We start from the raw sequence: 27,582 nt of genomic DNA, 5'->3' as shown, positions 1-27,582 counted from the left end.
TTATCCAGCTCTAGAAAATAATTATCTGATAATTTAATTGGTATGACACAAAATAATTAAATTAATTTAGGTAGAATTGTCATTTTTATTATATTGGCTCGGCCTACCTGTGAGCAATTGATGTTTTTCCATTTACTTAGATCTGACTTTATTGGTGCAAAAAGTGTCTTGTAATTTTGTTCATATAGTCCCTGGGTTTGTTTTGACAAGTAAACTCCCTAATATTTTATAGTGTCTACCCTAGCTTTAAATGAGATTTCTCTTTCTATCTCTTGCTGTTGGACTTTGTTACTAATATATAGGAATACTGAAGATTTGTGCGGGTTTATTTTGTAACCTGTAACTTTGCCAGAGTTGTTTATTATTTCAAGTACTTTTTTACTTGAATATCCTGAATTCTCTAAGTACATCATCATATCATCTGCAAAGAGTGATAACTTAGTTTCTTCTTTGCCTGTTCTTATTCCTTCAATTTCTTTATGTTGTCTAATTGCTACAGCTAACATTTCTAGTACCATAGTGAATAATAGTGGTGATAACAGACTATTTAACAGGAGTTTCACCCCTGATCTTATTGGAAATGCATCTAGCTTATCCCATCACATATAATGCTTGCTGAAAGTTTTAGTTAGATACTGTTTATTATTTTATGGAAAGTTCCTTTATTCCTATGCTCTCCAGCGTTTTTAATAGGAATGGAAGTTGTGTTTTGTCAAAAGCTTTTTCTGCACCTACTGAGATAATCATGTGTTTTTTGTTAGTTTTGCTGTTGGTATGATCGATAATACTAATAGTTTTCCTAATATTGAACCAGATCTGCATTCCTAGTATGAATCCTACCTGATCATAGTGTATTATTCTCGTGATAAGATACCATATTCGTTTTGCTAAAATCTTATTAAAATTTTTGCATCTATACTCATTAGAGAAATTGGTCTATAATTTTCTTTCTCAGTTTTGTCTCTTCCTGGTTTAGGTATCAAAACCATATTTGTATCATAAAAAGAATTTGGGAGGACTCTTTCTTCCCCAATTTTCAAAAATAATCTATATAGTATTGGAATTAACTATTCTTTAAATGTTTGGTAGAGTTCACTTTAAATCCATCTGACCTTGGAAATTTTTTCCTCAGGAGTTCATTGATAGTTTGTTCAATTTCTTTTTCTGAGATGGGGTTGTCTAAGTATTCTACTTCTTCTGTTAAGCTGGTCTATTTGTATTTTTTAAAATACTCATCCATCTCATTTAGATTATCAAATTTGAGGGCATAAAGTTGGGCAAAGTAATTTCTAATTACTGTTTCAATTTCCTCTTCATTGGAGGTGAGTTCACTCCTTTCATTTTTGGTATTAGTAATTTGATTTTCTTCTTTCTTTTTTAAAATCAAATTAACCAAGGGTTTATCAATTTTATTAGTTTTTTCATAAAACCAACTATTGGTTTTATTTATTAATTCAATAGTTTTCTTAATTTCAATTTTATTAATCTCTCCTTTGCTTTTCAACATTTGTAATTGAGTATTTACTTGGAGATTTTCAATTTGTTCTTTTTCTAGCTTTTTCAGCTGCATGTCTAAGTTGTTGATCTCCTCTTTCTCTATTTTATTTGTGTAGGCATTCAAAGTTATAAAATTTCCCCTAAGAACTGCTTTTGCAGTATCCCATAAGATTTAATATGTTGTCTCATTATTGTCAGTCTCTTGAAGTTGTTGATTGTTTCTATTATTTGTTGCTTAACCCATCCTTTCTTTAAGATTAGATTATTTAGTTTCCAACTGATTTTTGGTTTATCTTTCCATGATCTTTTATTACATATAGTTTTTATTGCATTATGATGTGAGAAGGATGCATTGATTATCTCTGCCTTTCTGCACTGGATTGTGAGGTTTTAATGTCCAAGTACATGGTCAATTTTTATATATGTGTCCTGTACTGCTGAGAAAAAGGTATATTTCTTTCTATTCCTTTTCAATTTTCTCCAGAGATCTATCATATCCACCTTATCCAGAGTTTTATTTATTTCCTTAACCTCTTTCTTGTTTCTTTTGTGGTTAAATTTACAAAGTTCAGAGAGGGTGAGGTTGAGGTCCCCCATTAATATACTTTTGCTGTCAGTTTCCTCCTTCAACTCCCCAACCTCTCTTCTAATAATATGGATGCTATACCACTTGGAGAATACATGTTTAGTAATGATATTGCTTCATTGTCTATAGTGCCTTTCAGCAAGATATGTTTTCCTTCCTTATCTCTTTTGATTAGATCTATTTCTGCTTTTGCTGTGTCTGAGATTAGGATTGCTATTCCTGCTTTTCTTACATCAGCTGAAGCACAATATATTCTGCTCCAACCTTTGACCTTTACCCTGCATATATCCCCCCATTTCAAATGTGTTTCTTTTAAACAACACATTGTTGGATTATGGCTTTTTATCCCTTCTGCTATCTGTCTCCATTTTATGGGAGAGTTCATTCCATTCACATTCACAATTATGATTACAATCTGTGTATTTCCCTCCATCTTCTTTCTCATCATTTGTGCTTTTAGTTCTCCTGTAGGACCTTTTCTGATATGGGCATGACATGCAAAGATGTCCTGAGCCAATATCTCCCATGTCCCATAATCAAATCCAAAGTTCTTGAGAGAGACCCTGAGAGTGACCTTGTATTGCTTCTCCTGACCACCATGTGATCACCCACCCTTTGTGAGTTCTCCATAAGACAGTCTTTTTGGCTAGTGTACATTTTGCACTTGAACAGCATGGCCAGCCTGTCAGAGTTCTACTCTCTGAAGCAGGATTTGCATGATTGGGAGTTTACTTCGAAATCTGTATATATATTTGCTCTCCCTTCTATCACCCCCCACACTACTTATCCCCTTCTCCCTACTTTCCCATAGTGTAAGATGGATTTTCATAGCAAATTGAGCCAGCATGTTAATACCTCCTTAAGTCAAATGTGATGAGAGTAAGTTTCATTTCTTCCGTCTCACCTCCCCCCTTTTCCCCTCCATTGCAAAAGTTTTTTCTTGCCTGTTTTATGAGAGATAGTTTGCTCCATTCCATTTCTCCCTTTCTCCTCACAACATATTTCTCTCTCCTTAATTTTATTTTTTTAGATGCCATCCCTTCCTATTCAACTCACCCTGTGTCCTCTGTCTATTTATGTGTGTGTGTGTGTGTGTGTGTGTATAATGCCTCCAACTACCCAAATACTGAGAAAAGTTTTAATAGTTACAAATATTTTCTTTCTATGTAGGAATATAAACAGTTCAACTTTAGTAAGTCACTTATGATTTCTCTTTCCTGTTTACCCTTTCATGTTTCTCTTGATTCTTGTGTTTGAAAGTCAGATTTTGTATTCAGCTCTGATCTTTTCATCAAGAATGCTTGAAAGTTCTCTATTTCATTGAATTACCATTTTCTCCCCTAAAGTGTTATACTCAGTTTTTCTGGGTAGGTGTTTCTTGGTTTTAATCCTAGTTCCTTTGACTTCTGGAATATCATATTCCTAGCCCTTTGATCCCTTAATGCAGTAACTGCTAGATCTTGTGTTATCCTCATTGTATTTCTACAGTACTCGAATTGGTTCTGTCTAGCTGCTTACAATATTTTCTCCTTGACCTGGGAACTCTGAAATTTGGCTACAACATTCCTAGGAATTTTTCTTTGGGGATATCTTTCTGAAGGCGATCTGTGGATTCTTTTTTTTTTTAAAATCATTTTATTTGTTTTCAGTGTTATCCGATAACTTCCATATACTTACATTGTTCCCCTCCTGCCACTTCATTCCCCCGTACCTTCCCACTCCCTCCATGAGATGGCATGCAATTTTATATAGGTTCTACACATACATTCCTATAAAATACATTTTCATCTTAGTAATATTGCATGGAAGAATTGAAATAAATGAGAGAAATCATAAAACAAAACAAAGCATAATACAAAAGAAAATGGTCTGCTTCATTCTATGATTGAATTCCATAGTTCTTTCTCTGAATGTGGAAGACATTTTGCCTCAACAGGCCATTGGGAATTTTCTAAGTCCTTGCATTGCAATTAAGTACTAAGTGTATCAGAAAAATTCCTTGCATGCTGTGATTGTTGCTGTGTACAAAGCTCTCTTGCTTCTGCTCCTTTCACTCAGCATCAGTTCATATAAGTCTTTCCAGGCCTCTCTGAAGTCTTCTTGTTCATCATTTCTTATAGCACAATAGTGTTTCATTACATTCATATACAATATTTATTTAACCATTCCCCAATTGATGGGCATCCCCTTGATTTCCAGTTTGTGGCCACCACAAAGAGAGCTGCTACAAATATTTTTGTACATGTGGGACCCTTTCCCATTTTTGTGATCTCTTGGGGACAGTCCTAGAAGTAGTACTGCTGGGTCAATTGGTATGTACATTTTTGTAGCCCTTTGGGTGTAGTTCCAAATTGCTCTCCAGAATGGTTGGATCAACTCACAGTTCCACCAACAATGAGTTAGTCTTCCAACTCTCTCACATCCTCTCCAACATTTATCATCTATCTGTTTTGTCATGTTAGCCACTCTGACAGGTGTGATGTGGTAAGTCAGAGTTGTTTTGATTTGAAACTCTCAAAACAATAGTGATTTAGAAGATTTTAAAAAAATTATCTATTTTTAATGTTCCACAATCACTACCATGCATCCTATATTTCGGGGTACAGTTTTGCTGTCTACTTCTTCCTGTAACTCCTTCAACTTCTCCTCTAAGAATTTAGATGCTATGCTACTTGAAGCATATATGTTTAGTAATGATATTTCTTCGTTGTCCATGGTGTCTTTTAGCAGGGTATAGTTTCCTTCCTTATCTGTTTTGATTAGATCTATTTCTGCTTTTGCTTTGTTGAGATAGGATTGCAACTGCTGCTCTTTTTACATCTGATGAAGCACAATATATTCTGCTCCAACCTTTTACCTTTACCCTGTGTGTATCCCCCCATTTCAAATGTGTTTCTTGTAAACCACATATTGCTAGATTATAATTTCTAATCCATACTGCTATCTGTCCCTGTTTCATGGGAGAGTTCATCCCATTCACATTCACAGTTATGATTACTATCTGTGTCTTTCCCTCCATCCTCTTTCCCTCCATTTGTGCTTTTAGTTCTTCCTTCTCCCTTCCTCTCCAAAACAGAGTTTAAATTTTAAATTTTTGAACCCCACCTCCCTCAGTCTTCCCATCCTTTTCTCAGCCCCATCCCTTTTAATCCCCTTTATCCTTACTACCTCCCTCCATTTTATCCTCCCTTTCCTTTTCTTTCCCTCTTCCCCTCCTACTGCTTATAGAACAAGTTAGATTTATATACTTATTTAAGTGTGTTGTTCCCTCCTTGAATGAAATCAGATGAAAGTAAATATCAAACAATGCTCATCTCCCTCCCCTCTTTCCCTCTAGCGTAATATAATTTTGTGTCTCTTCCTGTGATGCAGTTTATCATTTTCAGCCTCTTCCTTTTCACATCTCCTGTTACAATCCCTTAGATCACATTTTTACCATCACATCATTTACTTTACAACTGCTTCCTCTGTCTATGTGTATCCCTTTTAGAAATCATAAAAAATATACATTTCTCAAGATTAGCAAATACCATATTCTTTTTAGGCATGTAAATAGTATGCCCATATTGAGTAACAAGATTGTTTGTTTTTTCCCCTGTTTACCTTTTTATACCTCTCTTAAGATATGTATTTGAAGTTCAGATTTTCTAGTCAGTTCTCTCCTTTTCATCAGGAAGTTCTGAAAATCCCTTATTTCATTGAATGTCCATCTCCTTGTCTGAAATATAATGCTCAACTTTACTGGGTAGTTGATCCTTGGTTGTAATCCTAGCTCCTTTGCCTTACAGAATATCATATTCCAATCCCTTCGATTTTTAATGTAGAACTGCAAAGACTTGTGTGATCCTGACTGTTGCTCCTCAATATTTAAATGGTTTCTTTCTGGCTGCCTGTAGTATTTTTCTCCTTCACTTTATAATTCTGTAATTTGGAAACCATATTTCTTGGTGTTTTTAGTTTTGAATCCTTTTTGGGAGGCAAATGGTGGATTCTTTCAATTACTATTTCACCCTCTGGATCTGGGACTTCTGGGAAGTTTTCCTTGATGATTTCTTGGAAGATATTGTCTAGGATCTTTTTTTTCATCATGGCTTTCTGGTAAAATTCTTCGATTTTCTCTCCTGGATCTTTTCTCTAGGTCAGTTGTTTTTCCAGTTAGATATTTTACATTTTCTTCTAAATTTATTTTTAATTCTTTAGATTCTGTTTGACTGATTCTTGATGTCTCATAGAGTCATTGGCTTCTACTTGCCCAATCCTAATCTTTATCAAATTGTTTTCTTCAGTTAATTTTGCATCTCCTTTTCCATCTGTCTAATTATTGCTTTTTATGAGTTATTCTCCAGTTAGTTTTTGTACTTTTCCATATGTCCAATTTTCCCAGTTAGGTTTTGTGCTTCCTTTTCCATTTGTCCAATTTTCTTTTTTAAGGAGCTGTTCTCTTCAGTGCATTCTTTTTTTATATTTTTAAAATCATTGGCCAGTTTTTCTTCTATTTCTCTAATTTCACTTTTAACATCCTTCTTCATCTCTTTCAAGAGTGCTCTTTGTGCTTGCAATCAGTTCATATTCCCTTCTGAAGTTTCAGATGGCAGTACAGTGTCAATGCTAACATCACTGGTATTTATGTTTTGGTCCTTGTCCCCATAGAAAGATTATATAGTCTTTTCTTTCTTGCTTTGCTTTTTACTCATGATGATGTTGATGATCACCCTTTTCCTGGATTTTAAGGTATATCTCTGCCTCTAGGGCACAAGTGGCTCTGTCCTACAGTTCTTATGCCTTGAGGCTTTGTATGTTGTGGCCTCTGGTTCTTTCAGCTAGAAGCTAAAATACTGCAGCTTACCTGGTGCTGACCTGGCTGCTGTGAGAAAGCAGAGGCCAAGTGAAGTCTTTCTTTGTTTCCCAGGAGATATCCTGGAGCTAGCTGTGTTAAGAGTGGGGTAGGAGTGGTCTGGCTACAGCAGGTCTCCTCTGCTGAGCTAGACCATAGACACCCACAGCAGTTGGTGATCCTGTCTGCTATAGGGTCTTCCTGATTCCCCTGGGGTGCTGAGGAACACCTGGGGCCCTAGTGTTGGTGCTTGCAGGCTCTAGCTCTCTGGGGCTCAGGACCTCTTCCCAGTTTGCTGAGGTGAGACTGTATGAGACAGCTCTAGTTTTGCACTGGTTTTCTTCTGCCACCGCAAGAGAGACTCTCCTTCATGATTTTCCTAGCCTCACACGCTAAGAGACTTTTTGCCCCTTCTGCTGATCCAATTATTCCAGGATTTTTCTGGGGAAATATTTTATGTGTCTTTCAAGGTCAACAAGGGGAGAGGGAAAGAGCATTTTCCAATCAGTCTCTCATCTTGGCTCCTAGAAGTTCAAGTAGGTGACTGACAGACATTTAATCTGTGGGCTGATAGTCTCAGTAGCAGCCACTGCAGATACCTAGGGCTCTGCAGCTCTCACTTGCTCACTTCCCCTGGACTTCCATCCTGGACTGATATGCTTGAGGTTACACAGTTCGGCCACTGCTTCAGAGCGTCTGCCATGGTGGGGACACATTGGTCCAGCCTGTGCACTGTGCACTGTGTGCTGTGTACTCCTCCAGCCACACAGAACAGATCCTTCCTGTTGACCTTATAGTCTCTCCTGGGCTGTGAATCTGCCACAGTCTGTCTGCTATTGGATTCTACCCCTCCAAAATCCATTCAGCTTCTCTTTTTAGAGGTATCTGAAGGAGTTTGTCTAAGAGCTTAGGTGAGTAGTTGCTCTCACTCCACTGTCTTGGCTCCACATCCCAATTGGTGGATTCTTTCAATATTTATTTTACCCTTTGGTTCTAGAATACCAGGTAGTTTTCTTTGATAATTTCATGAAAGATGATATCTAGGCTCTGTTTTTAATCAAGGCTTTCCAGTAGTGCCATAATTTTTAAATTGTCTCTCCTGGATCTGTTTTCCAGGTCAGTTGTTTTTCCAATGAGATATTTCACATTGTCTTCTTTTTTTTTTCATTCTTTTGGTTTTGTTTTGTAATTTTTTGGTTTCTCATAAAGTCATTATCTTCCATCTGTTCCATTCTAATTTTTAAAGAACTATTTTCTTCAGTGAACTTTTGAACCTCCTTTTCTATTTGGGTAATTCTGGTTTTTAAAGCATTCTTCTCCTCATTAGCTTTTTGGTCCTCCTTTTCCATTTGAGTTAGACTATTTTTATTTTCTTCAGTGAGCTTTTCAATCTCCTTTTCCATTTGGCTAATTCTGCTTTTCAAATCATTCTTCTCCTCATTGGCTTTTTTGAGCCTCTTTTGCCAATTGAGTTAGGCTAGTTTTCAAGGTGTTAATTTCTTCAACATTTTTTTTGGGTCTCCTTTAGCAGGGAGCTGATCTGTTTTTCATGCTTTTCTTTCATCTCTCTCATTTCTCTTCCCAGTTTTTCCTCCACCTCTCTAACTTGATTTTCAAAATTCTTTTTGAGCTCTTCCATGGCCTGAGCCCATTGGGTGGGCTGGGACACAGAATCCTTGATTTCTGTGTCTTTGCCTGATGGTAAGCATTGTTCTTCCTCATCAGAAAGGAAGGGAGGAAATGCCTGTTCTCCAAGAAAGTAGCCTTCAGTAGTCTTATTTCTTTTCCCTTTTCTGGGCATTTTCCCAGCCAGTGACTTGACCTCTGAATATTCTCCTCACACCCACCTCGCCTCCTGGTCCTCCCAGCCAGCGTTTGGGGACTGAGATTCAAATGCTGCTTCCAGCCTTAAGGCTTTTGGCAGGGGCAGGGCTGCTATTCAGTATGAGATTATGTTCAGGTGCTGAGGTCGGGGCAGGGTCGCCTCTCAGCCTCAGTTCCCTCAGGGGGTTTATGCATAGACCTTCCACAATGGATTCAGGCTCCCGCCTGCTTGGGGAGCCCCTGTCTGCAGCCGCCTCTCAGCTTCTACCTCCCAGGGGGGCCCGAATCATGGGGGCACCCCACTCCCTTCTCAACCCTCCAAAGAGACTCTCTCACAGACCTCTGTCACCTGTGGGTGGAGGGACTTGTGCGGCCGCTGGAGATCCCATCCCTGAAGCCTGCTCAGGTCTGTTTCTCTTGGTGCCGTGGCTGCAGCAGGTCTGGGCTGGGCTGGGCTCCGCGTCTGCAGCGCGACGGACCTTTTGCGAGAGGTTTGCAGGTCCCTCTGTGGGTGGAGGGACCCGCATGGCTGCTGGAGATCCCGTCACCGAAGCCCACTCGGATCTTTTCCTCTTGGTGCTGCGGCCGCGGCAGGGCTGCCCTCAGCTCCCAGTCCCGGCGCCCAGTCCGCAGCACGAAGGACCCCCCGCGAGAGGTTTGCAGATCCCTCCGGAACAGAAATCTCCCTCGCTCCAATATTTCGTGGCCTCTGGGTGCAGAATTCGCCGTGAGTTACTCCCCTGTAGCCATTCTGTGGGTTGCGGGTTCGGAGCTATGTGTATGTGCGTCTTTCTACTCCGCCATCTTGGCTCCGCCCCCCTAACTTTGTTGTTTTGTGGCTTCTGCTGCTCTAGAATTTATTTAGAGTCTTTTTTACAAGTATTTAATGTGCTATGGGGGAGAACGTCTACACGTCTGTCCTTCTATTCTGCCATCTTGGCTCCACGCCCCCCTTGTTATTTCTTATAAAAGAATACTACTCCATCCCAATCATATACCATATCTTTTTTAGCCATTCCTCAATTTATTAGTTTCTCCTCAATTTTCAAGTCTTTAACACCACAAAAAGAACTGCCATAAATATTTTTGTAGACGTAGGTCCTTTTCCTTTTTCATTGATCTCTTTGTGGTATAGACTTAGTAAGGCTAGCGCTGGCTCCAAGGATATGCCCAGTTCTACAGCCTTTTAAGTATAATTTCAAATGATTTTTCAGACTAGCTGGGTCAGTTCACAACTCTACCAATATTTATTAGTGTACACGTTTCCCCTCATTCCTTCTAATATTTGTCGTTTCTGATAGGTGTGAGGTAATACCTTAGAGCTGCTTTAGCTTGTATTTCTCTAATTATTAGTGATTTAGTGTATTTTTTCATATCAATATAGATAGATTTTATTTCTTTTTTTTGGAAAATGGTCTATTGATATCTTTTGATCATTTATCAGTTAGGGAATAGCTCTTATTTTTTGTAAGTTTGACTCAATTTCCTACATATTTGAGAAATGAAGTCTTTATCAGAGAAATTTGTTGTAATTTTTTGATATTGCATAATAATGGTTTTGATTAATCTGTGTGTCTCTCTATTCTATTTTATTCTGTTTATTCCTCTCTCTTTTCTTAATCTTATTCCTCCTCAAAGTTTATTTTATGTCTCAACACTGCTCTACTCTTGTCAGACCTCATCTAGGATATTATTTTCAGTTCTGAGTATCACTTTTTACAAAATTGACAGGCTGGATTATGTCCAGGACAGACAAGTAAAATAGTGAAGGAGAAGAGAAAACTTCAAAGATATATGGTAGCTCTTTTCACATACTTAAAGGATTTTCAAGACTGTCCTCAAAGGGTAGAATTAGAAGCAAGGAGGCAAAAGTTCAGATTTAGACTCCAGTTAAGTGTGTTGGAAGTAGGAGAGAATGCATTAAGTTAGAACTGTCTTAAGGCAAAAAGGAGAAGTGAACTCAGTATTTTAAAATGAAAATGAAATTTTCATTAAAAATGAAAGAAAATATCTCCAGAGAGTGTAGGAAACAGTAGATTTAGAAAGGGATATTGGGTGGGGGGGTACTTTGTTGAGACATATGGGAATAAGGGAGCTGGCAGAGGGAGATGAAGAACAGAATTTGAATAATGGCAGGATGTCTGGAAGTAGTGGGTTCTTCTACATTAGAAGTTTTGAAGAAAAGGGTGAAAGACTTATTTTTTAACTTGCTATCATATAGAAAGGATCCTTGGTCACATACAGTTTAGACTAAATGGTTCTTGATGCCTTTTCCTACGCTGCCCATTCTGTGGTACCAGGAATGCTTGACTCTCTAAATTAAAGGACTTTATTTTTAGGGTTTTTGTAGGAATTTCTATGTTTCATACAACTTATTGAGTGTGGCTGTTGGTTTGAATTTCTATCTGCTGTACAGGTTTTGAAAACATTTGCTCATTGTTGTTAGTCATTTGCAGATACTAAGGCCTATTGACTTTCATTTAAAAGATTTTCTGTCCTCAAAACCTTTAACGCTTGGCTGAGTTGCCTTTGAAATTCATTTTTAGCAACCTATCTAGCATGCAGGTTTACCTTATATGGCCTTGTTTCTTTATATTGCACTGGTCTGAATCAAAACTTGCTTTTCCATGGCTCATTAAAACTGGGCAGTGATCATTTCTTACTAACAATTCTTTGAGTTTTAGTTTATTAGATATGGCAGTTATTACATGTATGTGTGTGTATGAGTGAGGGAAGAATTGTTTGCCCTTTCCTGAAAAGTGGCTCTGAATCTTGAATTTTATTGAAGTCAAGTGAACAAGACTATGAAGGTTCATGAAGGCAAGAATTTTCACCAGCTTGCTGCTACAATGAGAAGAGGAAGTGATTTAAAAATCTTTATTTAGGAAATGAGTCGCTACTGATAATTGTATTGTACTTTGAAATTTGCAAAGCAATTTTTTTTCTTTACATCTACAAGCTGGAAGCTAAGAAGATCTGAGTTCAAACTTTGTTTCCAATATATGCTTACTGTAAGTCTAGGGGAGTTACTTATTTTTTCAGTGCTTTGGACAACTATCTAAGTTTCTGATTTGTAAAGAAGATGCCAACTTGTGTTTATAAAGAAAGTTTCTTCACCTGGGAGTTGCTTGAACCAATTAAAGCATTAGAACAATGCTTTCTAAACCTTTATAGACTATAAAACATATAGTTTATCCTTTATTATAAAAAGTAGAAAGTGAAAAGACCAAGTGCATCTTTATTGTGGCATGTCACCAAAAATATTCAGAAAACCTAACTAGAAATAAATTATTGAGAGAGATTTAAAGAGAATCTAAGATCCCTGTGCAATACTGACACAAAGAAGGCAGAGAATGGATGATGAAAATGAAAAGAAGATAAGAAAGAACAGTCAAACAGATAAGAGATGAGTCAGAAGAGGACATTTCCATAGAAACCCATAGAGGATAGATTTTTTTTTCATTCATTCTGCATATCTGTATGAACAAGTGAGATAAGATTTGCTAGGGTATAAATTCCTGTTACACCTTATCATAGAGGTAGGTGACTTGAGGTCCTCAAAAATAAGATGCTGAAATACAAATTCAAGCAGATCTTTTCATCCGTGAAGTCACTTCCTCCAAGTCTCCTTTCCTTATGTGATCACATAAAAAATGTTCTCTTTTTTCAAATATTCCTAGTGCACTGTGAGTTACTTTTCCCCTGTCATATATGAATTTGTATTATATTTATTTGTGCATATGCCATATTCCTCCTAGTAAATTAGAAACTTGTTGAGAGCAAGGATTACATTGCTTTATTTTAATAATTTTATACCCATATCTAATAGTGCTTTGATGATTTAAAAATCTTTGTTGAACTTTTCATACACATAAAGTCAAATCTAAACAATTAGGAAAAAATATCAATTGCTCATGGGTAAAGCAAGTCAGCATAATAAAAATGACAATTAAAAAATGTTTGTTGAATTGAATGAGCTAGCAAAACTTTCAAATAGAATTTTAATGATCATAACATCTAAACTGAAATTAGCCTTAGAGACTCTTCATAATGCGGTGGAAGGTTTAAGTTTAGTCTTTGATACTAACTCGAGCAAGTCATATTAACCCTCTGAACCTATACTTCTGAAGAAGAAGAAGAAGAAGAAGAAGAAGAAGAAGAAGAAGAAGAAGAAGAAGAAGAAGAAGAAGAAGAAGAAGAAGGAGGAGGGAGGAGGAGGAGGAGGAGGAGGAGGAGGAGGAGGAGGAGGAGGAGAAGGAAGAGGAGGAGGAGGAGGAGAAGGAGGAGGAGGAGGAGGAGGAGGAGGAGGAGGAGGAGGAGGAGGAGGAGGAGGAGGAGGAGGAGAAAAAGAAGGGGAACAAGAAGGAGAACAGGAAAAACAAGAACAAGAGGAATGAGAAAAACAAGAACAAGAGCAAGAATAACAAGAAGTATAAGAAGAAGAACAGAAATGAGAACAAGAACAAGAAAAAGAAGAACAAGAACAAGAAGACCAGAAATGAGAAGAACAACAAGAAGAACAACAAGAAGAACAGAAATGAGAAGAAGAGGAAGAAGAAGAACAAGAACAAGAAAAAGAAGTACAAGAACAACAAGAGGAGGAACAACCATCACCACCACAACAACAATAACAATGAGGAGCAGGAGGAGGAAGAGAAAAAGATGAAGAAGAGAAGAAAAACATGAAGAGGAGGAGAATAGAGAAAGAACAGAAGATAAAAAGGACAAGAACAAAAGACAAAGAATACTTTTGCTATTTAGTGCTTCATTTTGTTGTGACTAAGACTATATTAATGTGAAACGTTATTCACATTATTATTTTTATCATTGCTTTCAATGACACAAACATGTTATGGTGGAAATGGTGCTAGATTCAGATTCAGAGGACATTAATTCATTTCCTTACTCTGAGACAAATTACCTACATAAACTTAGATGCTTTGATAGCCTGTTATGTGTGAAGGATGAAGGTTGGATTAGACCATGTTAATAGCTCTTGTTTCTATAGTACTTAAAGTTTTACAAAGTACTTTCCTCATAAAAACTCTGTGACATGAATAGTACAAACATATTGTTATTCTTCAGATAAAGAAATTGAGGCCCAGAGAACTTAAGTGACTTGTTCAAGGTCACACAACTGATACTTGTTTTTCTCCTATACCACCCAATGGTCAATAATTCCAAATCTAGAAGATATATAATCATGGATAAACAATTTTTTTTTTCAAAATCTGAGTTTCCTTACCTATAAAATCAGAGGACTGGACTAGATGGGTTTAAGGATCTTTACAGCTCTAAAATTCTTTGAGCTAATGGTGCTGTACCACAGAAATAGCTTTATAACTATATGCCTTTAACCTTTAAGTGTAAGATGAATGGAGATTGTTTTGATAATACTCTGATGTTTGGTCTCAGGATGTGTCATTGTTAAGATATGCCATTGGAGGCAACGAGATGCAGCACAGTGCTAATGAGTAGATCAATATGGTTCCAGGTATACTGTTTCAGTGATTTTCCAAATAAGTCTGTTAGGAGAAGTTTGAAATCCTTCCAAGCTGTGTAGGTCACAGAAAACAACACAAGGACTTCCTCAAGGCTGTTATGTACCTATATCTTGGATAGGTTCCTCAAATAATTCAATTCCTGGTTTATAGTCATTTTCTCCACCACAATTTCTTCCCTCAGTCTAGGGGACTTCAATATATGTATTGATATGCCCTTAAACACGCTAACTTTTCAGTTCTTCATATTACTCACTTCCCATGACCTATTTTCCATTCCATATTTATAATCCCATACATAGGATAGTCATACAGTTGATCTTGCTGTCACCCACAAGTGTACTTCAATATTCATGAACTTCCTACTTCATTTATCTGATTATAATCATTAATCATTTCCTCTTACCTCTGTATCCTGCATCTCATGCTCCTATGATTTCTGATCCTCCCACCCCAATTCTTTCCCAGGTCTTCACATCTACACAGGTTATGCACCCTCTTACACTACTTATCTCAAAGACTTGGTCAAGCATATCAACTCAGTGCTATATAATATTCTCAAATCTCTTGCTTCCTTTTCCTTACTGGTCATGTCTTGCCAAACTCCAACCATGTATAATTCTCCCCATCTACAGACTTAGTTCTTTTTACATCTGTTGCTGATCAAACTGTATAAAATTGCAAAACTATGTGAACTGTGTGAATTACAAATTATTTGGGGTAATCTCAATGAGGCCATTTCTGCAGCAAGGCAACATTACACTAATGAGTCTGTCATTCCAGTTACAACATTGGCTACTGTAAACATTTTGGTTTCTCCTCAAGCCTTCTTACAACATTATTTCACCCTACCTTCTCAGTCAAAAACTGCCTCATACCTTCACATACCTTGAAAAGAGAAGCCATATTCAAAGAACTCCATTTGTTACACTCTTCTGTATCTTAAATAATTAATATGTCTTCCCGGTTATTTCCTGCTTTGCTCTTGTCTCACATGAAGAGTTAACCCTTCTCCTTGTCGAGGCATAATCCTACATAGGCATGCTTGATTTCATTACATCTTAACTTTTCCAGCAGATTTCTCTTCCTATCATCCCCACATTTTCTTCAGTCTTTGACTGTATGTTGCCCTTTTCCCTGCTGTCTAAAACATCCCAGCAGGATTAGAATCCTATATTTCTCCTCCACCTCTTGACTATGGTCCTTGAGAAAGTTGTCTACAATTTTTGCTTCTAATTTTTTTCCCCTTACTTGTTCTTAAACTCTGTGCAAACTGCCTTCCCAGTGTAAACTGGCTTCCCACTTCATCATTCAACTGAAATTGCTGTCTCCAAAGTTTTGAATGTTCTTTCAACTGCTAAATCTAACGGTCCTTTCTCAGGCTTTAGTCCACACTCCCTCAGGCCTTTGACCTTTTTTCTAGATACTCTCTCTTTCCTAGGTTTTTGTGACTGTTTTCTCTTGGTTCTCCTTCCTTTCTGACTGTTCCTCAGTCTCCATTGCTGGATCTTCCTTTAGGTCATACCACATAGCCATGAATATGCCTGAAGGCTCTCTCCAAGGCCCTTTGCTCTTCTCTCTCTCTCTCTCTCTCTCTCTCTCTCTCTCTCTCTGTCTCTTTCTGTGTGTGTGTGTGTGTGTGTGTGTTTGTGCATGTGTTTTCATTCTGGTGATTTTATTAGTTGCCATGGTTATAATTATAATCTCTATGAAAATGACTCTTAAGTTCTATTCATCCAGCCCTAACCTCTCTCTCAATTTGTGTTCTCATAACTCCAACTGCTTTTAGACTTCTTAAACTCATAATGTCCAAAACTAAATTCATGATCTTTTCCCCTAAAATCCTCCCTTCTTCCCCAAATCCCTATTACTGTCAAGGGTACCACTATCTCCCCAGTCATCCAAGGTTGCAACTTTGGGATCATCCTTGACTCAACATTCTCTCATCCTTACCCCCATATCCCATCAATGGTCAAGTCTTGTTGTTTCAATCTTCAAAAATCTTCACAAAAACACCTTTTGTCAGGCACTGCCACTACCCTGGTGCAGACCCTTGTCACCTAACTCCTGGACTGTTGTAGCTGTTTTGTGGTTGGTCTACCTGCCTCAATTCTCACCCTACTTTAGTCCATTCTTCACTGTACTATCACACTGATCTTTCTAAATACAGATCTGACCTTGCCATACACACAAATAACCCATTCAGTAAACTACAGGGGCTTCCTATCACCTCCAAAATAAAATATAAAATCCTCTGTTTGGCTCTTAAATCCCTTCATAGCCTGACATCTTCCTACTTTCCAGGCTTCTTCTATCTTTTATTTTCTTTAATATACTTTGTTCTCCAGTGACATTGGCCTCCTTAAATTCCATAATAAAAGACATCCTATCACCTAACTGAACAGTTTTCTTGTCTGTCCCTAATACCTGAATTGTTTTTCCTCCTCATATCTGCCTCCTGGCTTCAAAGTCTTCCTTCATGTCTCATCTGAAGTCCCCGTTTAAAGTCCTCCCTATTCCTTCTTTTTTCTTAGTTTCTTCCCTAAACTCCCCTCCCATCCCATCCTCTTTCCTCTCCTCTGGTGTTCTACCTAGGGGATGGTACACTCCATGGCTAAAAACTGCCTATTTTCCTTTGGGTTTGCTGGCTACATTTCTTGCTCAAAGATCAAGTCTTAAACTCAATTCACTCTGGAGCTCATAGACTGGACAACAAGTTCCCATTCACCTAGCACAGACTGAATGCAGTTACTAAACAGTAATTGTTTGTCTTTTGAGGATCTCCCCCTCCCAGTTTGATTTTTTTTGTAAAAGGGGACATCTCTTAAGTAACTACTTAAAGAAGCCTATTCATTGAATGGGTGTATCTCACTCAAAAGGAGAATGTGTTAAGACCTTAGCCTGAAAGGGCCAAGGTCTCACACTGCATCCTGGACCATCTCCAATCATCCTGATGAATATCAGGCCACCGGACCCAGATGACTCAGGAGGAGAAAATGAATCTGGTGACCTTGCACAGCCCTCCCTCACTCAAATCAAAGTCAAGTTATGTCAATCATATTGATGTCATGGTCCTCTTCAAGAACAAAAGACAAACACAACCACCAATTTATCCTGCCTATCTCTTGTTTGTACATAGTTGTTTTGATCTTGTCTCCACCACTAGACTTTGAATGTTTGCCTTTAGAATAGGGGGGTTCATTTTCTTGCTGTTTGTTTTAGTTTTATTTTCTTAATATCTTTAACACAGCATAGAAACTGGAGCATAGTTCCATTTGATTGCTAGTTGATTGATTTATCAGTGTAATATTGGCATTGAAAAGTTGGGCCTTTGTTTTAGGGAGATGCATGAAGGCTTGTAATTCACCAAAGGTATTCGAGCCCATTCTCTACCTCCAATTCAATTTAGGGCCCAAATCATGGGTGTATAAAGATATTTGTCATTTAAAGCTCTCCAAGCACCTTTTCCCACATCACTCCCCTTTATATATGCTACAATCCATCCCTATTTACCTGTTCCTCACACATGACACTCCATCTCCAGTATTTATAGTGGTTACCCCCACCCCACTGCTGGAATTTTCCCCTTCTCACCTCTGCCTCTTAGAATTCCTGGCTCCCTAAAAGATTCAGCTTAAATGCCATCTTCTGCAAAAAGACCTTTCTTGATCTCTAGCTGCTAATGTCCCTCCTTCTAAGTTTACCTTCCATCTATTCTGTATGTATCAATAGGAACCTATTAAAAATGTTTCCCCTATTAAAAGATGAGATCCTTAAGGACAGAGACCTTTTTTTTTTTCCTTTTTCTTTTAATACCCAGTACTTAGTGCAGTATTCGACATCCAATAAATGCTTAGTAAATTCTGATAATTTTTTGATGTTCTAATAGGCACTTATTTTTTTCAGTATTTAATGAGGTTCAAGATTTTAATTTTGTAACTTCCTCTCATTCAGATATCTTGTTACTCAATTCTAAACAGTCTGACAATTGTACTGCTTTTAGAATAGGTCTTCCCTGTATAGCTTTGTTGGAAGTTGGTGACTTTTTAACATCTTTGTTCTCTTTTATGCCATTACTATGTCCTCTAGAAGTGGCTATAATGTTACAATCCTTAGGTGTTGTATTTATACAATATTACATTACATGTAATACATTTGTTAAAAAAAAAAAGTTTGTTATAAAATTCTTTGTAAATCTTTTTCACTTTTTTGTCTTTCTCATTCTTTGCTTTCTGTATTTAAATGCCCTCAGGATGACTGCTAAGTAGGATCTTTCATTAAACTTCCTTTCTGAGGATCAAACCTTCTTCTTCAACTTTTATGAGCCAATATTGCTTAGAATATTCAACCATCCTTTAGGAAACTGCATAAACATGTTAATTTGGCCTCCAAATCCCTCTGCTAGGCAAGTAAATGAAGTGTTTGCTGACTAGTCCCTTTTTAGGCTCATTTGGACGTTGTTATATGGCAGTAATTTGCATCAGTTAACATTTCATATTGAATTTCTATTAATCTGTATCAGTGTCCTTTTTCTACCTAAATCCTGTTTTTGTCATCAATAACTTCATAGAATAAGTCATGATTGAGTCATTTTGATTGTGTTCCATGTCCTTCCTTCATTTTAAACTTTTCTCAAATTTTATTAATTTTTATCTCTATTCCCACAAATTGGTGATGTAATTATATACAGATAAACTAGAAATGACAACAATTCATTAATAAGATATTTCCAATCTCTTAAAATACAATTTGTTATATTTTTGTGTGCTTTTGTATGTCTGTGTGTGTGTGTGTGTGTGTGTGTGTGTGTGTGTAGCCCAGCCCATCAGCTACCAAACTAATTTTCCTAAAGTGCAGGTAAGACTGTATAAACCACCACTACCACAACCATTTACTCAATCAGTTCAGATCACTCCCTACTACATCCAAGATCAGAAACAAAAATCCTGTATTTAACATTTAAAATCCTTAATAGCATAGTCCTCCTGTTTCATTCCTTTTGCATCTCATACCTCCTCCATACTTCAAGTACTATGCAATATAGTAACACTGCTCTCCTTGATGTTGTACAAACAGGACATTCCACCTCTTGGTTCCAGAAATTTTCTCTAGTTTTTCCCCTTGTTTGTAGTGCTCTCATCATCTCCAATGCAGCAGTGAAAGTGGGCTGAATAACTAGGAAGTCTGATTTTTATTTTCCTTTGATTCATGGATTGCCATGACCAAAGAAACTAGTACCAAATGTCCACCCTACTGGTGATGAATCTGTCTACACTTAGGTAGGTCAGACCTTAAAAAACAGATTGTCTTTTTTCAGGACGTGAGGCCTTTCAAAAATGTAGAATGAGACAAGGCTCATGCTCCAATCATGTGGGTTTCAAAAAAGTGATGAGAAATAGAGCTTTGTTGCTGGAGAAAGAAAACCAAAGAAAGGTGGATAATTCTCTGTCCTCAAGATTACTTTCTTCTCTGAAAACAAGACATATCTATAGAAGAGTCGACAGAATAATTTGTAGGGAAAAGATCAATAACAACTAAGGTGCTTGATAATAATATTGAAGTACAATAATGCACGTTTGTTGTTAGGAGAGAACTTTCTAAGTCTCGTAGTGCTATAAACTTTAAGTTAGTCTAATAATTAGGACTAGAATCCACATCTTTGGCCCCTAGCATTTTCACCTTTCCTCTAGAAAATGAAATTAGCAAAGTCAGTCTACATCACTGCATAAGGAGTAGAGACATCATGAAGGGCAACGTCTTCTGAAAATATGGATTTCTTAGCAGAATGTAGAAGAAGAAAAAGAGAAATATCTGCCTCTCTGTCTCTGTGTGTCTCTCTCTGTCTCTCTCTCCTCTCTCTCTATGTGTGTTTGTGTTTTGTAGTAGTAGTAGTAGTAGTAGTAGTAGTAGTAGTAGTAGTAGTAGTAGTAGTAGTAGTAGTAGTAGTAGTTGTTGTATGTTTCTAGCTTCATCCCTGGGAATGGGTAGTGTTTAGCAACAGGTATGCATAGTCAAATTAATTTGCAAGGTATAATTCAGACTGTGAATTTACAAATTGACTTTTAGGTTTTTTAATTAAGTTGATCTCTTAGGATTTGGGTGATCATAGACACATTTTGTGGAAAAACACTGAAGTTTCAAGTTGATAATAAGGACATCTGGGTTATTGAATGAAGGATATTATTGACTACCATTCTTTGGTAGGGACTCTTTCCTCACTGAGTATTCCATTTAGCCAGCTAGATGATACTGTGGATACAGTGCTGGGCCTAGAATCAGGAAGACTCATCTTCCTGAGTTCAAATTTTACTTAATTGTGTGAACCTGGGCAAGTCATTTAACCCTGTTTGCCTCAGTTCCTCATTTGTAAAGTAAGTTGGAAAAGGAAATGTCAAACCACCCAAGTATCTTTGTCAAGAAAATCCCAAAGGAGATCATGGAGAATTGTATGTAACTGGGAAAAAACATTCCATTTTGGGTGTTGTTTTGTAGCTTTCCTAACTTGGTGAGGCTAAGGATATATCCCTGCATACCATTAGGGATAGTATCATCTAGAGATCTGGCGAGAGAAGTTACATCCATCTTACTACGACTAGGGAAATGATCTGTAGTGTGATAACAGGCTTTTATAAGCTTTTTCTTGCTTTTATTTTTTAAAATATTATTTAATTCTAGTATTCACTTTAAAGATCCAACCCATTCATTTTACAGATGAATAATCTGAGGTACTGAGATTAGAAGTTTTTAGCCAGAGGTCATGCAGATATTAAATTAACTGAACTGGCATTTGGACTCAGGTCTTCTGATGCCAAATCTACTTTTCAAATAATATATTCCCTCTCAAGGGCCATAAGAATCAATAGCCCACAACTAGCCCACTAACTTTTGCCCAGAATCTCATATAAGTGTGACTATAGGGAATGTAGTGGGAATGGAAGAAAACTATTTTTAGAGTTTGACAATATGGGTTCAAATCCTGGCTCTGCTTGAACAAGTCACTCCTCTTTTCTCAGCCTCAGTTTATTACCCTGTAAAATGAAGGGTTGAGATGCTATGACCTCTAAGATCCCTTTTATCTCTAAATTGTAAGAACCTTAGTTGTCTTCAACCATCTGGCAGTAGCCACAGCAGGGAAGAAATGAAGAATTTAGCATTTAGTATAATGAGGCAGCTCAGCCAATAGTCTTGCTGTGTGGACAGAATTTGTGAAAGATTTTAGCTGAACATTTATCTGGCAGCTCCTGGCATTAACAGGTAGAGTTTTACATATTCAGCTTCTCTCTCTCTCTCTCTGAAACAAGATATCTTTCCTTTGCCTAAGAGGAGAATAGAAACTTCATTTTTCCTTTGGACCAAACTAAAGATTCAACTTCATACTTGTATCTGTGAATAAAATTGTGATGATTTTACAGTGGTTGCTAGACTAGTTGTTTCTTTTTGTAAGTGAACTAATAAAACTGTCTATCTAGAGGGTTTTAATATCGATATATCAACCAAATAAGTATTTACTAAGTAGCCACTGTGCCATCTTGGACTCTGTGCTGAGCCCAGAACTGAGATCTCATACTTCTACAGCACTTTCATTAATTGTTTTCTTTGTACTAACCCTATGTTGTAAGCAGGGAAAGTATAATTTCCCCAATTTTATAGAAAGGGAGGGTGAAAAGTGTTTGTTTTTTTTTTTTCTTTAATCTTGGATCTTCCTATATCACTTAGGCTGGAAGTACAGCAGCCACTCATATGCACGACCTCTCTGATGATTGACACAAAAGCTTGAACCTGTTCCATTTCTGAACATGCAACATTTTGCCCCTCCTTAGGTAGTCTGGTAACCCTCCACTCCCAAGAGGATTCACTAAAACATTGTCAGACAGTATCCATACTTTTTCTGCCATAGCCCTACTACAACTAAAAACTCTGAATTTGTGATCCACCAGTTTTCTTTCTCTCTCCCTCCCTCCCTCTCTCCCTTCCTTCCTTCCTCCCTTCCTTCCTTCCTTCCTTCCTTCCTTCCTTCCTTCCTTCCTTCCTTCCTTCCTTCCTTCCTTCCTTCCTTCTAGGGAAGTAGAATGATTCATTTGCCCATGATATCCTAGTTAGTAAGTGGCAGAACGGGAAAATGAACCTTAGCCTTCTGATTCCAAAATCCTTCCACTATCCCACAATGTCTCATTGATGTTATCAGAGAAAAATAAGGTAAAGCCCTTGTCCCTGAGGAATTTACAACATTTTTTGGGGGAAAGACTAACATGGATGAATAAGGGAAGGAAATAAGCATTTATATGGTACCTATAATACATAAAACCTTGAGATAAACATTTTAAAAATATATCACTTGATCCTTACAATAACTTGTGAGGTAGGTGTTGTTATTACCTTCATTTTACAGTTTAGAAGATTGAGGCAAAGAGAAATTAGGTGACCTATCCTAGATCACATAATTAGTATCTGACACTGGATTTTAATTCAGGAGTTCCTGACTCCAGAACAAATGCTCCATTCACTGTATCACTTAGATGCCAAAGACAACAATATTACAGAATACATTAAAGGGCTAAACTCTATGGTACAGTCTCTAAGTATAATAGTAGTTTATAAAAGAGAGTGGACAAACATATGATAGTCTTTAAAATGAAAGGTTTTCCAGAAGAAGTGAGATGTGAACTGGGCTTGAAAGATGAGTAGGATTTGCATCAACAAACATTTATTAAGTACCTATTTTGTGCTAGGAACTGTACTAGTAGATGGGAATGCAAGGACAAAAATGAAATAGTCCTTGTTCTCAAAGATCTTATATTCTAAACCCATGATACTCCATATCCTGTGTCCATGCCTTTGCAATGGCTGCCTCTCATTCCTGGACTATGCTTCCTCCTAATTTCCACCTCTTGTAATTGTTGATTTTCTTCAAGATATACAACTACAAGCTTAGGCATTAGGGCTTTTATTGTCCTCTTAGTTACTAGTGTACTCCCCAGCCTCTAGATTTGCCTCATATTTCTTTTATTTTTTATACATATGCATATATGTATATATGTATGCATGTATGTATATGTGTACATGCATACATATAGGATTTGTTTCACTTTTGTCTTTATCCATATTATTTATTATGACATCTGGCATATAGATGGCACAGATGCTTGTTGCTTGATTTTATCAGAGAAAATGAAATGTACATACAGAGTTGTTTATAAAAGTCAGACAAAGTAGATCGAAAGTTAGGGAGATGGAAGATTTTTAAAAATTTTTTTAAAATGAAAATCTACTTTCTCCTCAACTCCTCACTCTTAACAGAGAAAGAAAAAAAAATAAAACTGCTGTTACAAACGTATAATTAATGAAAACAAATTCCGTATTGACCATATCCAATAAAAATAAGTGTTAGATACTTTTGGGAACCAAGGTGGGGGAGTAAGCATTAAATTGCAGTAACTCTCCTATATACACCTCCAAACTACCATTAAATAGTACTCTACAACAAATCCTGGAACAGCAAAACATGCAAAAAGAGGGATGAAACCATCTTTTACTCCAAGAAACTTGGAAGATCTACAAGAAAGGTCTGTCTCCCTTTGATAAAAGTGGGGCACATTCCAGGACAGGAAGCATCCCAGCAGAATAATCAGGTCAATATACTGTAATATTACAAGTGTCCAAAAAAGAAACAATTCAGATATCAGGGAGTCACAATCAGGATTATATAGCTCTTACCAGCTGCAGTATTAAAGGAATGGAAGCCATGGAATAAGAGAGCTAGGACTGAAATCAGGAAAAATTAGGTATACCCAGCAAAATTAAGTATAATACATGAAGGGGAAAAATGATCACTCAATGAAATAGAAGAATTTCAAGCTTTCAAAAGGAAAAGATGAGAAACAAACCATAAATTTGACCTCACATATAAAGACCCAAGAGAAGCATAGACAGATAAAAAGGGAAAAGAAACAAGGGATTCAATAAGGCTAACCTATTTATATCCCTCATTGGAATATGATATTTATAATTCTTAAAAAATTATATAACTAATAATACAGCTAGGAAGAACACACACATATACATACATATATAATCCATATGTACACACATATATACATACTACACACATACATTTACATATACATGTATATACGTATGTGTATATACGGAGAGAGAGACAGAGAGAAACAGAGACAGAAAGAGACATAGAAAAAAAAGAGACAGAGATGGAGAGAACAGAGAGACAGAGAGAGAGAGACAGACAGACAGACAGAGAGGGAGCATGGGCTGACTGAAGGGAGGGTAAATAAGGGGAGGCAGTAGACTGAAGCAAAACACTGATGAGATGGTGATGGACTCTCCCATGAAACTGAAGCAGATAGCAGAGTGAATCAAAAGCAAGAAAGAAACTGAGGAGATGAATAGAATATTAGAAAAGTTAGATGACAGGCCTTTGGATAAAACTGAATGGGAATAAAAAGGAATTTACACCATAAGCAAATTAGAAGACAAAGGAATAGTCTACCTGTCAGATCTATGGGCAGGGTGGGGAAGGATTCGTGAGCAAACAAGAGATAGAGAACAATATGAAATGTAAAATATATAATTTTATTATATGAAATTAAAAAGAGTTTGTACAAACAAAACCAATGCAACCAAAATTAGAAGGAAAGGGAGGGAAGGAAGAAAAATTTGGACATCCAAATCTTGCAAAAATGAATGCTTAAAATTGTGTTGACAAGTAACTTGGGGAAAAAATAAAATACTATTAAAAATAATTTTTTTTTGAAAAGATGTCTCAGTGTGCACCTGCACATATGTCTCGAGAGCATTTTTCATTATGAGTCATCCAGAACTGTGATTGGTTACTGTATTAATTAGAATTTTTAAATCTTTGAATTTTATTTGCCTTTTTTAATATTTCATTTTTTCACCAATTGCTGCTCAGGGCCTTCCCTGAGCTGTCGCCTGGAGCTTACCTCTCCAACTGCTCCAACTGCTTTATGGGTCTTCCAACGGTTCCGGCCCCCTCCTGTGGGGGAGGGGAATGACCAAACAGTGCACTCGAGGAGCTGCTAACTGCACTTTATTGCTTACCCCAAATCCTCCCGACCTTCCCGTGTTCCCCCTTATATACCCTGCCGTAGCTCCTCCCATGTTCTACCCTGGAGGCAGAGCTCAGCTCCAGAAGGGGCATTCCCAGCACCCGAAGGCAGGTTCTCACCCCCGGGCATCTCCGGGCTCACCAGGGGGCCATGGTCCAGAGCTCGGCCCTCTACATGTCATCCAGAACTGTGATTGGTTACTGTATTAATTAGAATTTTTAAATCTTTGAATTTTATTTGCCTTTTTTAATATTTCATTTTTTCACCAATTACATGGAAAACAATTTTTGACATTCATTTTTAAACTTTGAGTTCCAAATTCTCTCCCTTCCTCCCTCCCCATTGCACAATCTCATTGAGGATGCAAGCAATTCAATATAGGTTATACATACAGTTATGCAAATCCATAACAGTCATGTTTTGAAAGAAAACAGAAAAATACTCAAGACAAATAAAAAAGTAGAAAAACATGTGCTAGTCTGAATTCAGATACTGCCAGTTCTTTGGAGATGGATAGCATTTTTCATCATAAGTCCTTCAGAGTTGTCTTAGATCATTCTAAGACAATGGTTTAGTTGAGAATAGCTAAACCATTCACAGCTGATCATCCTACAATATTGCTATTAATTTACACACAGTGCATTTCAGTTCAAATAAGTCTTTGCAGATTTTTCTGAAAATATCCTGCTCATCATTTCCCATAGTACAATCATATTCCATCATAATAGTATATGAAAATTGTTCAATCACTCCCCAACTGAGAAGCATCCCCTCAATGTTCAATTCTTTGTTCTCAGAAAAGAGCTACTAAAAATACTTTTGTACATATAGGTCCTATTCTTTTTTTAATAGCTTTTGGGATATAGCATTAGTAGTGGTATTGTTCAATGGATGTGCATGGTTTTATCACTCTTTGGTCACAGTTCCAAGCTACTTTAGTCTAAGAATGGCTGAATCAGTTCACAGCTCCACCAACAGTACGTTAATGTCTCATTTTTCTCACATCCCTTCCATCATTTCCTATTTCACTTTGTTGTTCTATTAGCCAATCTAAGTATGAAGTAGCACCTCAGAGTTGTTTTAATTTGCATTTATCTACTCAATAGTGTGTTAGAATATTTGTTTTTTTGACATGGCTATAGATACCTTTGATTACTTCATCTGAAAACTTATGTACTTTGATCCGTTATCAATTGGGGAATGATACTCATTTTTATAAATTTGGCTCATTTCTCTATATGTTTGAGAAATGAGATCTTTGTCAGAGAAACTTGCATCAGTTTTTTTCACAGTTACTATTTCTAACTGTATTTCCCTCCAGCCCATTCCCTACCTATTTATTGGATTCTCTCTCTCCTTTCACCCTGTGTATCCTCAAAATGTTTTGCTTCTGACTACCCCTCCCCCAGTCTTTCCTCCTTTCTATAACTGCTTTTTCTTATCTGTCCCATACCCACTTCCTATAAGGTAAGAGAGATTTCTATACCAATGGAGTGTATATATTATTCCTTTTTTGAGTCAATTCTAATGAGAATAAGGTTCACTCACTTCCCCTCACCCGCTCCATTACAAAAGCTTTTGCTTGTGTCTTTTATATGAGATAATTTACTCCATTCTGCCTCTCTCTTTTTCTTTCTTCAGTACCTTCCTCTCTCACCCTTTAATTTTATTTTTAGATATTATCCCTCCATAATCAACTCATAACTGTACCCTTTCTATATATATTTCTTCTAACTACACTAGTAATAAGAAAGGTCTTATGATTTTCAAATATAATTTTCCCATGAAGGAATGTAAACAATTTAAAATAATTAACTCCCTTATGGTATCCTCTTCCTATTTACCATTTTATATTTCTCTTGAGTCTTGTATTTCAAATTCAAATTTTGTATTCAGCTCCAGTCTTTTCATCAAGAATGCTTGAAAGTCCTCTACCTAACTGAATTTTCATTTTTTCCACTGAAGGATTGTACTCAGTTTTTCTGGGGAGTTGATTCTTGGTTGTAGTGCTAGTTCCTATGCCCTCCAGAACATGATATTCCAAGCACTCCTATTCTTTAAGGTGGAAGCTGCTAAATAGTTTGTCATCCTGACTATGGCTTCACCAGTGTTGCTTTGTTTCTTGCTGGCTGCTAAAAATATTTTCCCCTTAACTTGGGAATTCTGGAATTTGATTTGAATATTAATGGCAGTTTTCATTTTGAGATCTTTTTCAGGAAGTGGTTGGTGGATTCTTTCAATTTCAATTTTACCCTC

General features: G+C 37.0%; 1 long non-coding RNA gene across 2 annotated transcripts in view; it reads right to left on the bottom strand.

The window, feature by feature from the left end:
• Positions 1-25,379, bottom strand: part of LOC140519950 (uncharacterized) — a 30,123-nt gene extending 4,744 nt beyond the window's left edge. The window contains exon 1 of one of the 2 annotated variants that reach the window (XR_011972334.1): positions 25,201-25,379. This is a non-coding gene — a long non-coding RNA (uncharacterized lncRNA). Of the gene's footprint in view, positions 1-15,130; positions 18,340-25,200 lie in introns of those variants that run through there. The other variant, XR_011972333.1, reaches the window with a different exon arrangement.
• Positions 25,380-27,582: the final 2,203 nt, after the last annotated feature.

The sequence above is a fragment of the Notamacropus eugenii genome, chromosome 1 (assembly GCF_028372415.1).
Source record: "Notamacropus eugenii isolate mMacEug1 chromosome 1, mMacEug1.pri_v2, whole genome shotgun sequence".
NCBI classification, from domain to species: Eukaryota; Metazoa; Chordata; class Mammalia; order Diprotodontia; family Macropodidae; genus Notamacropus; species Notamacropus eugenii.
Note: the sequence above shows the minus strand (reverse complement) of the source record. Positions and strands in the feature narration are given on the sequence as shown.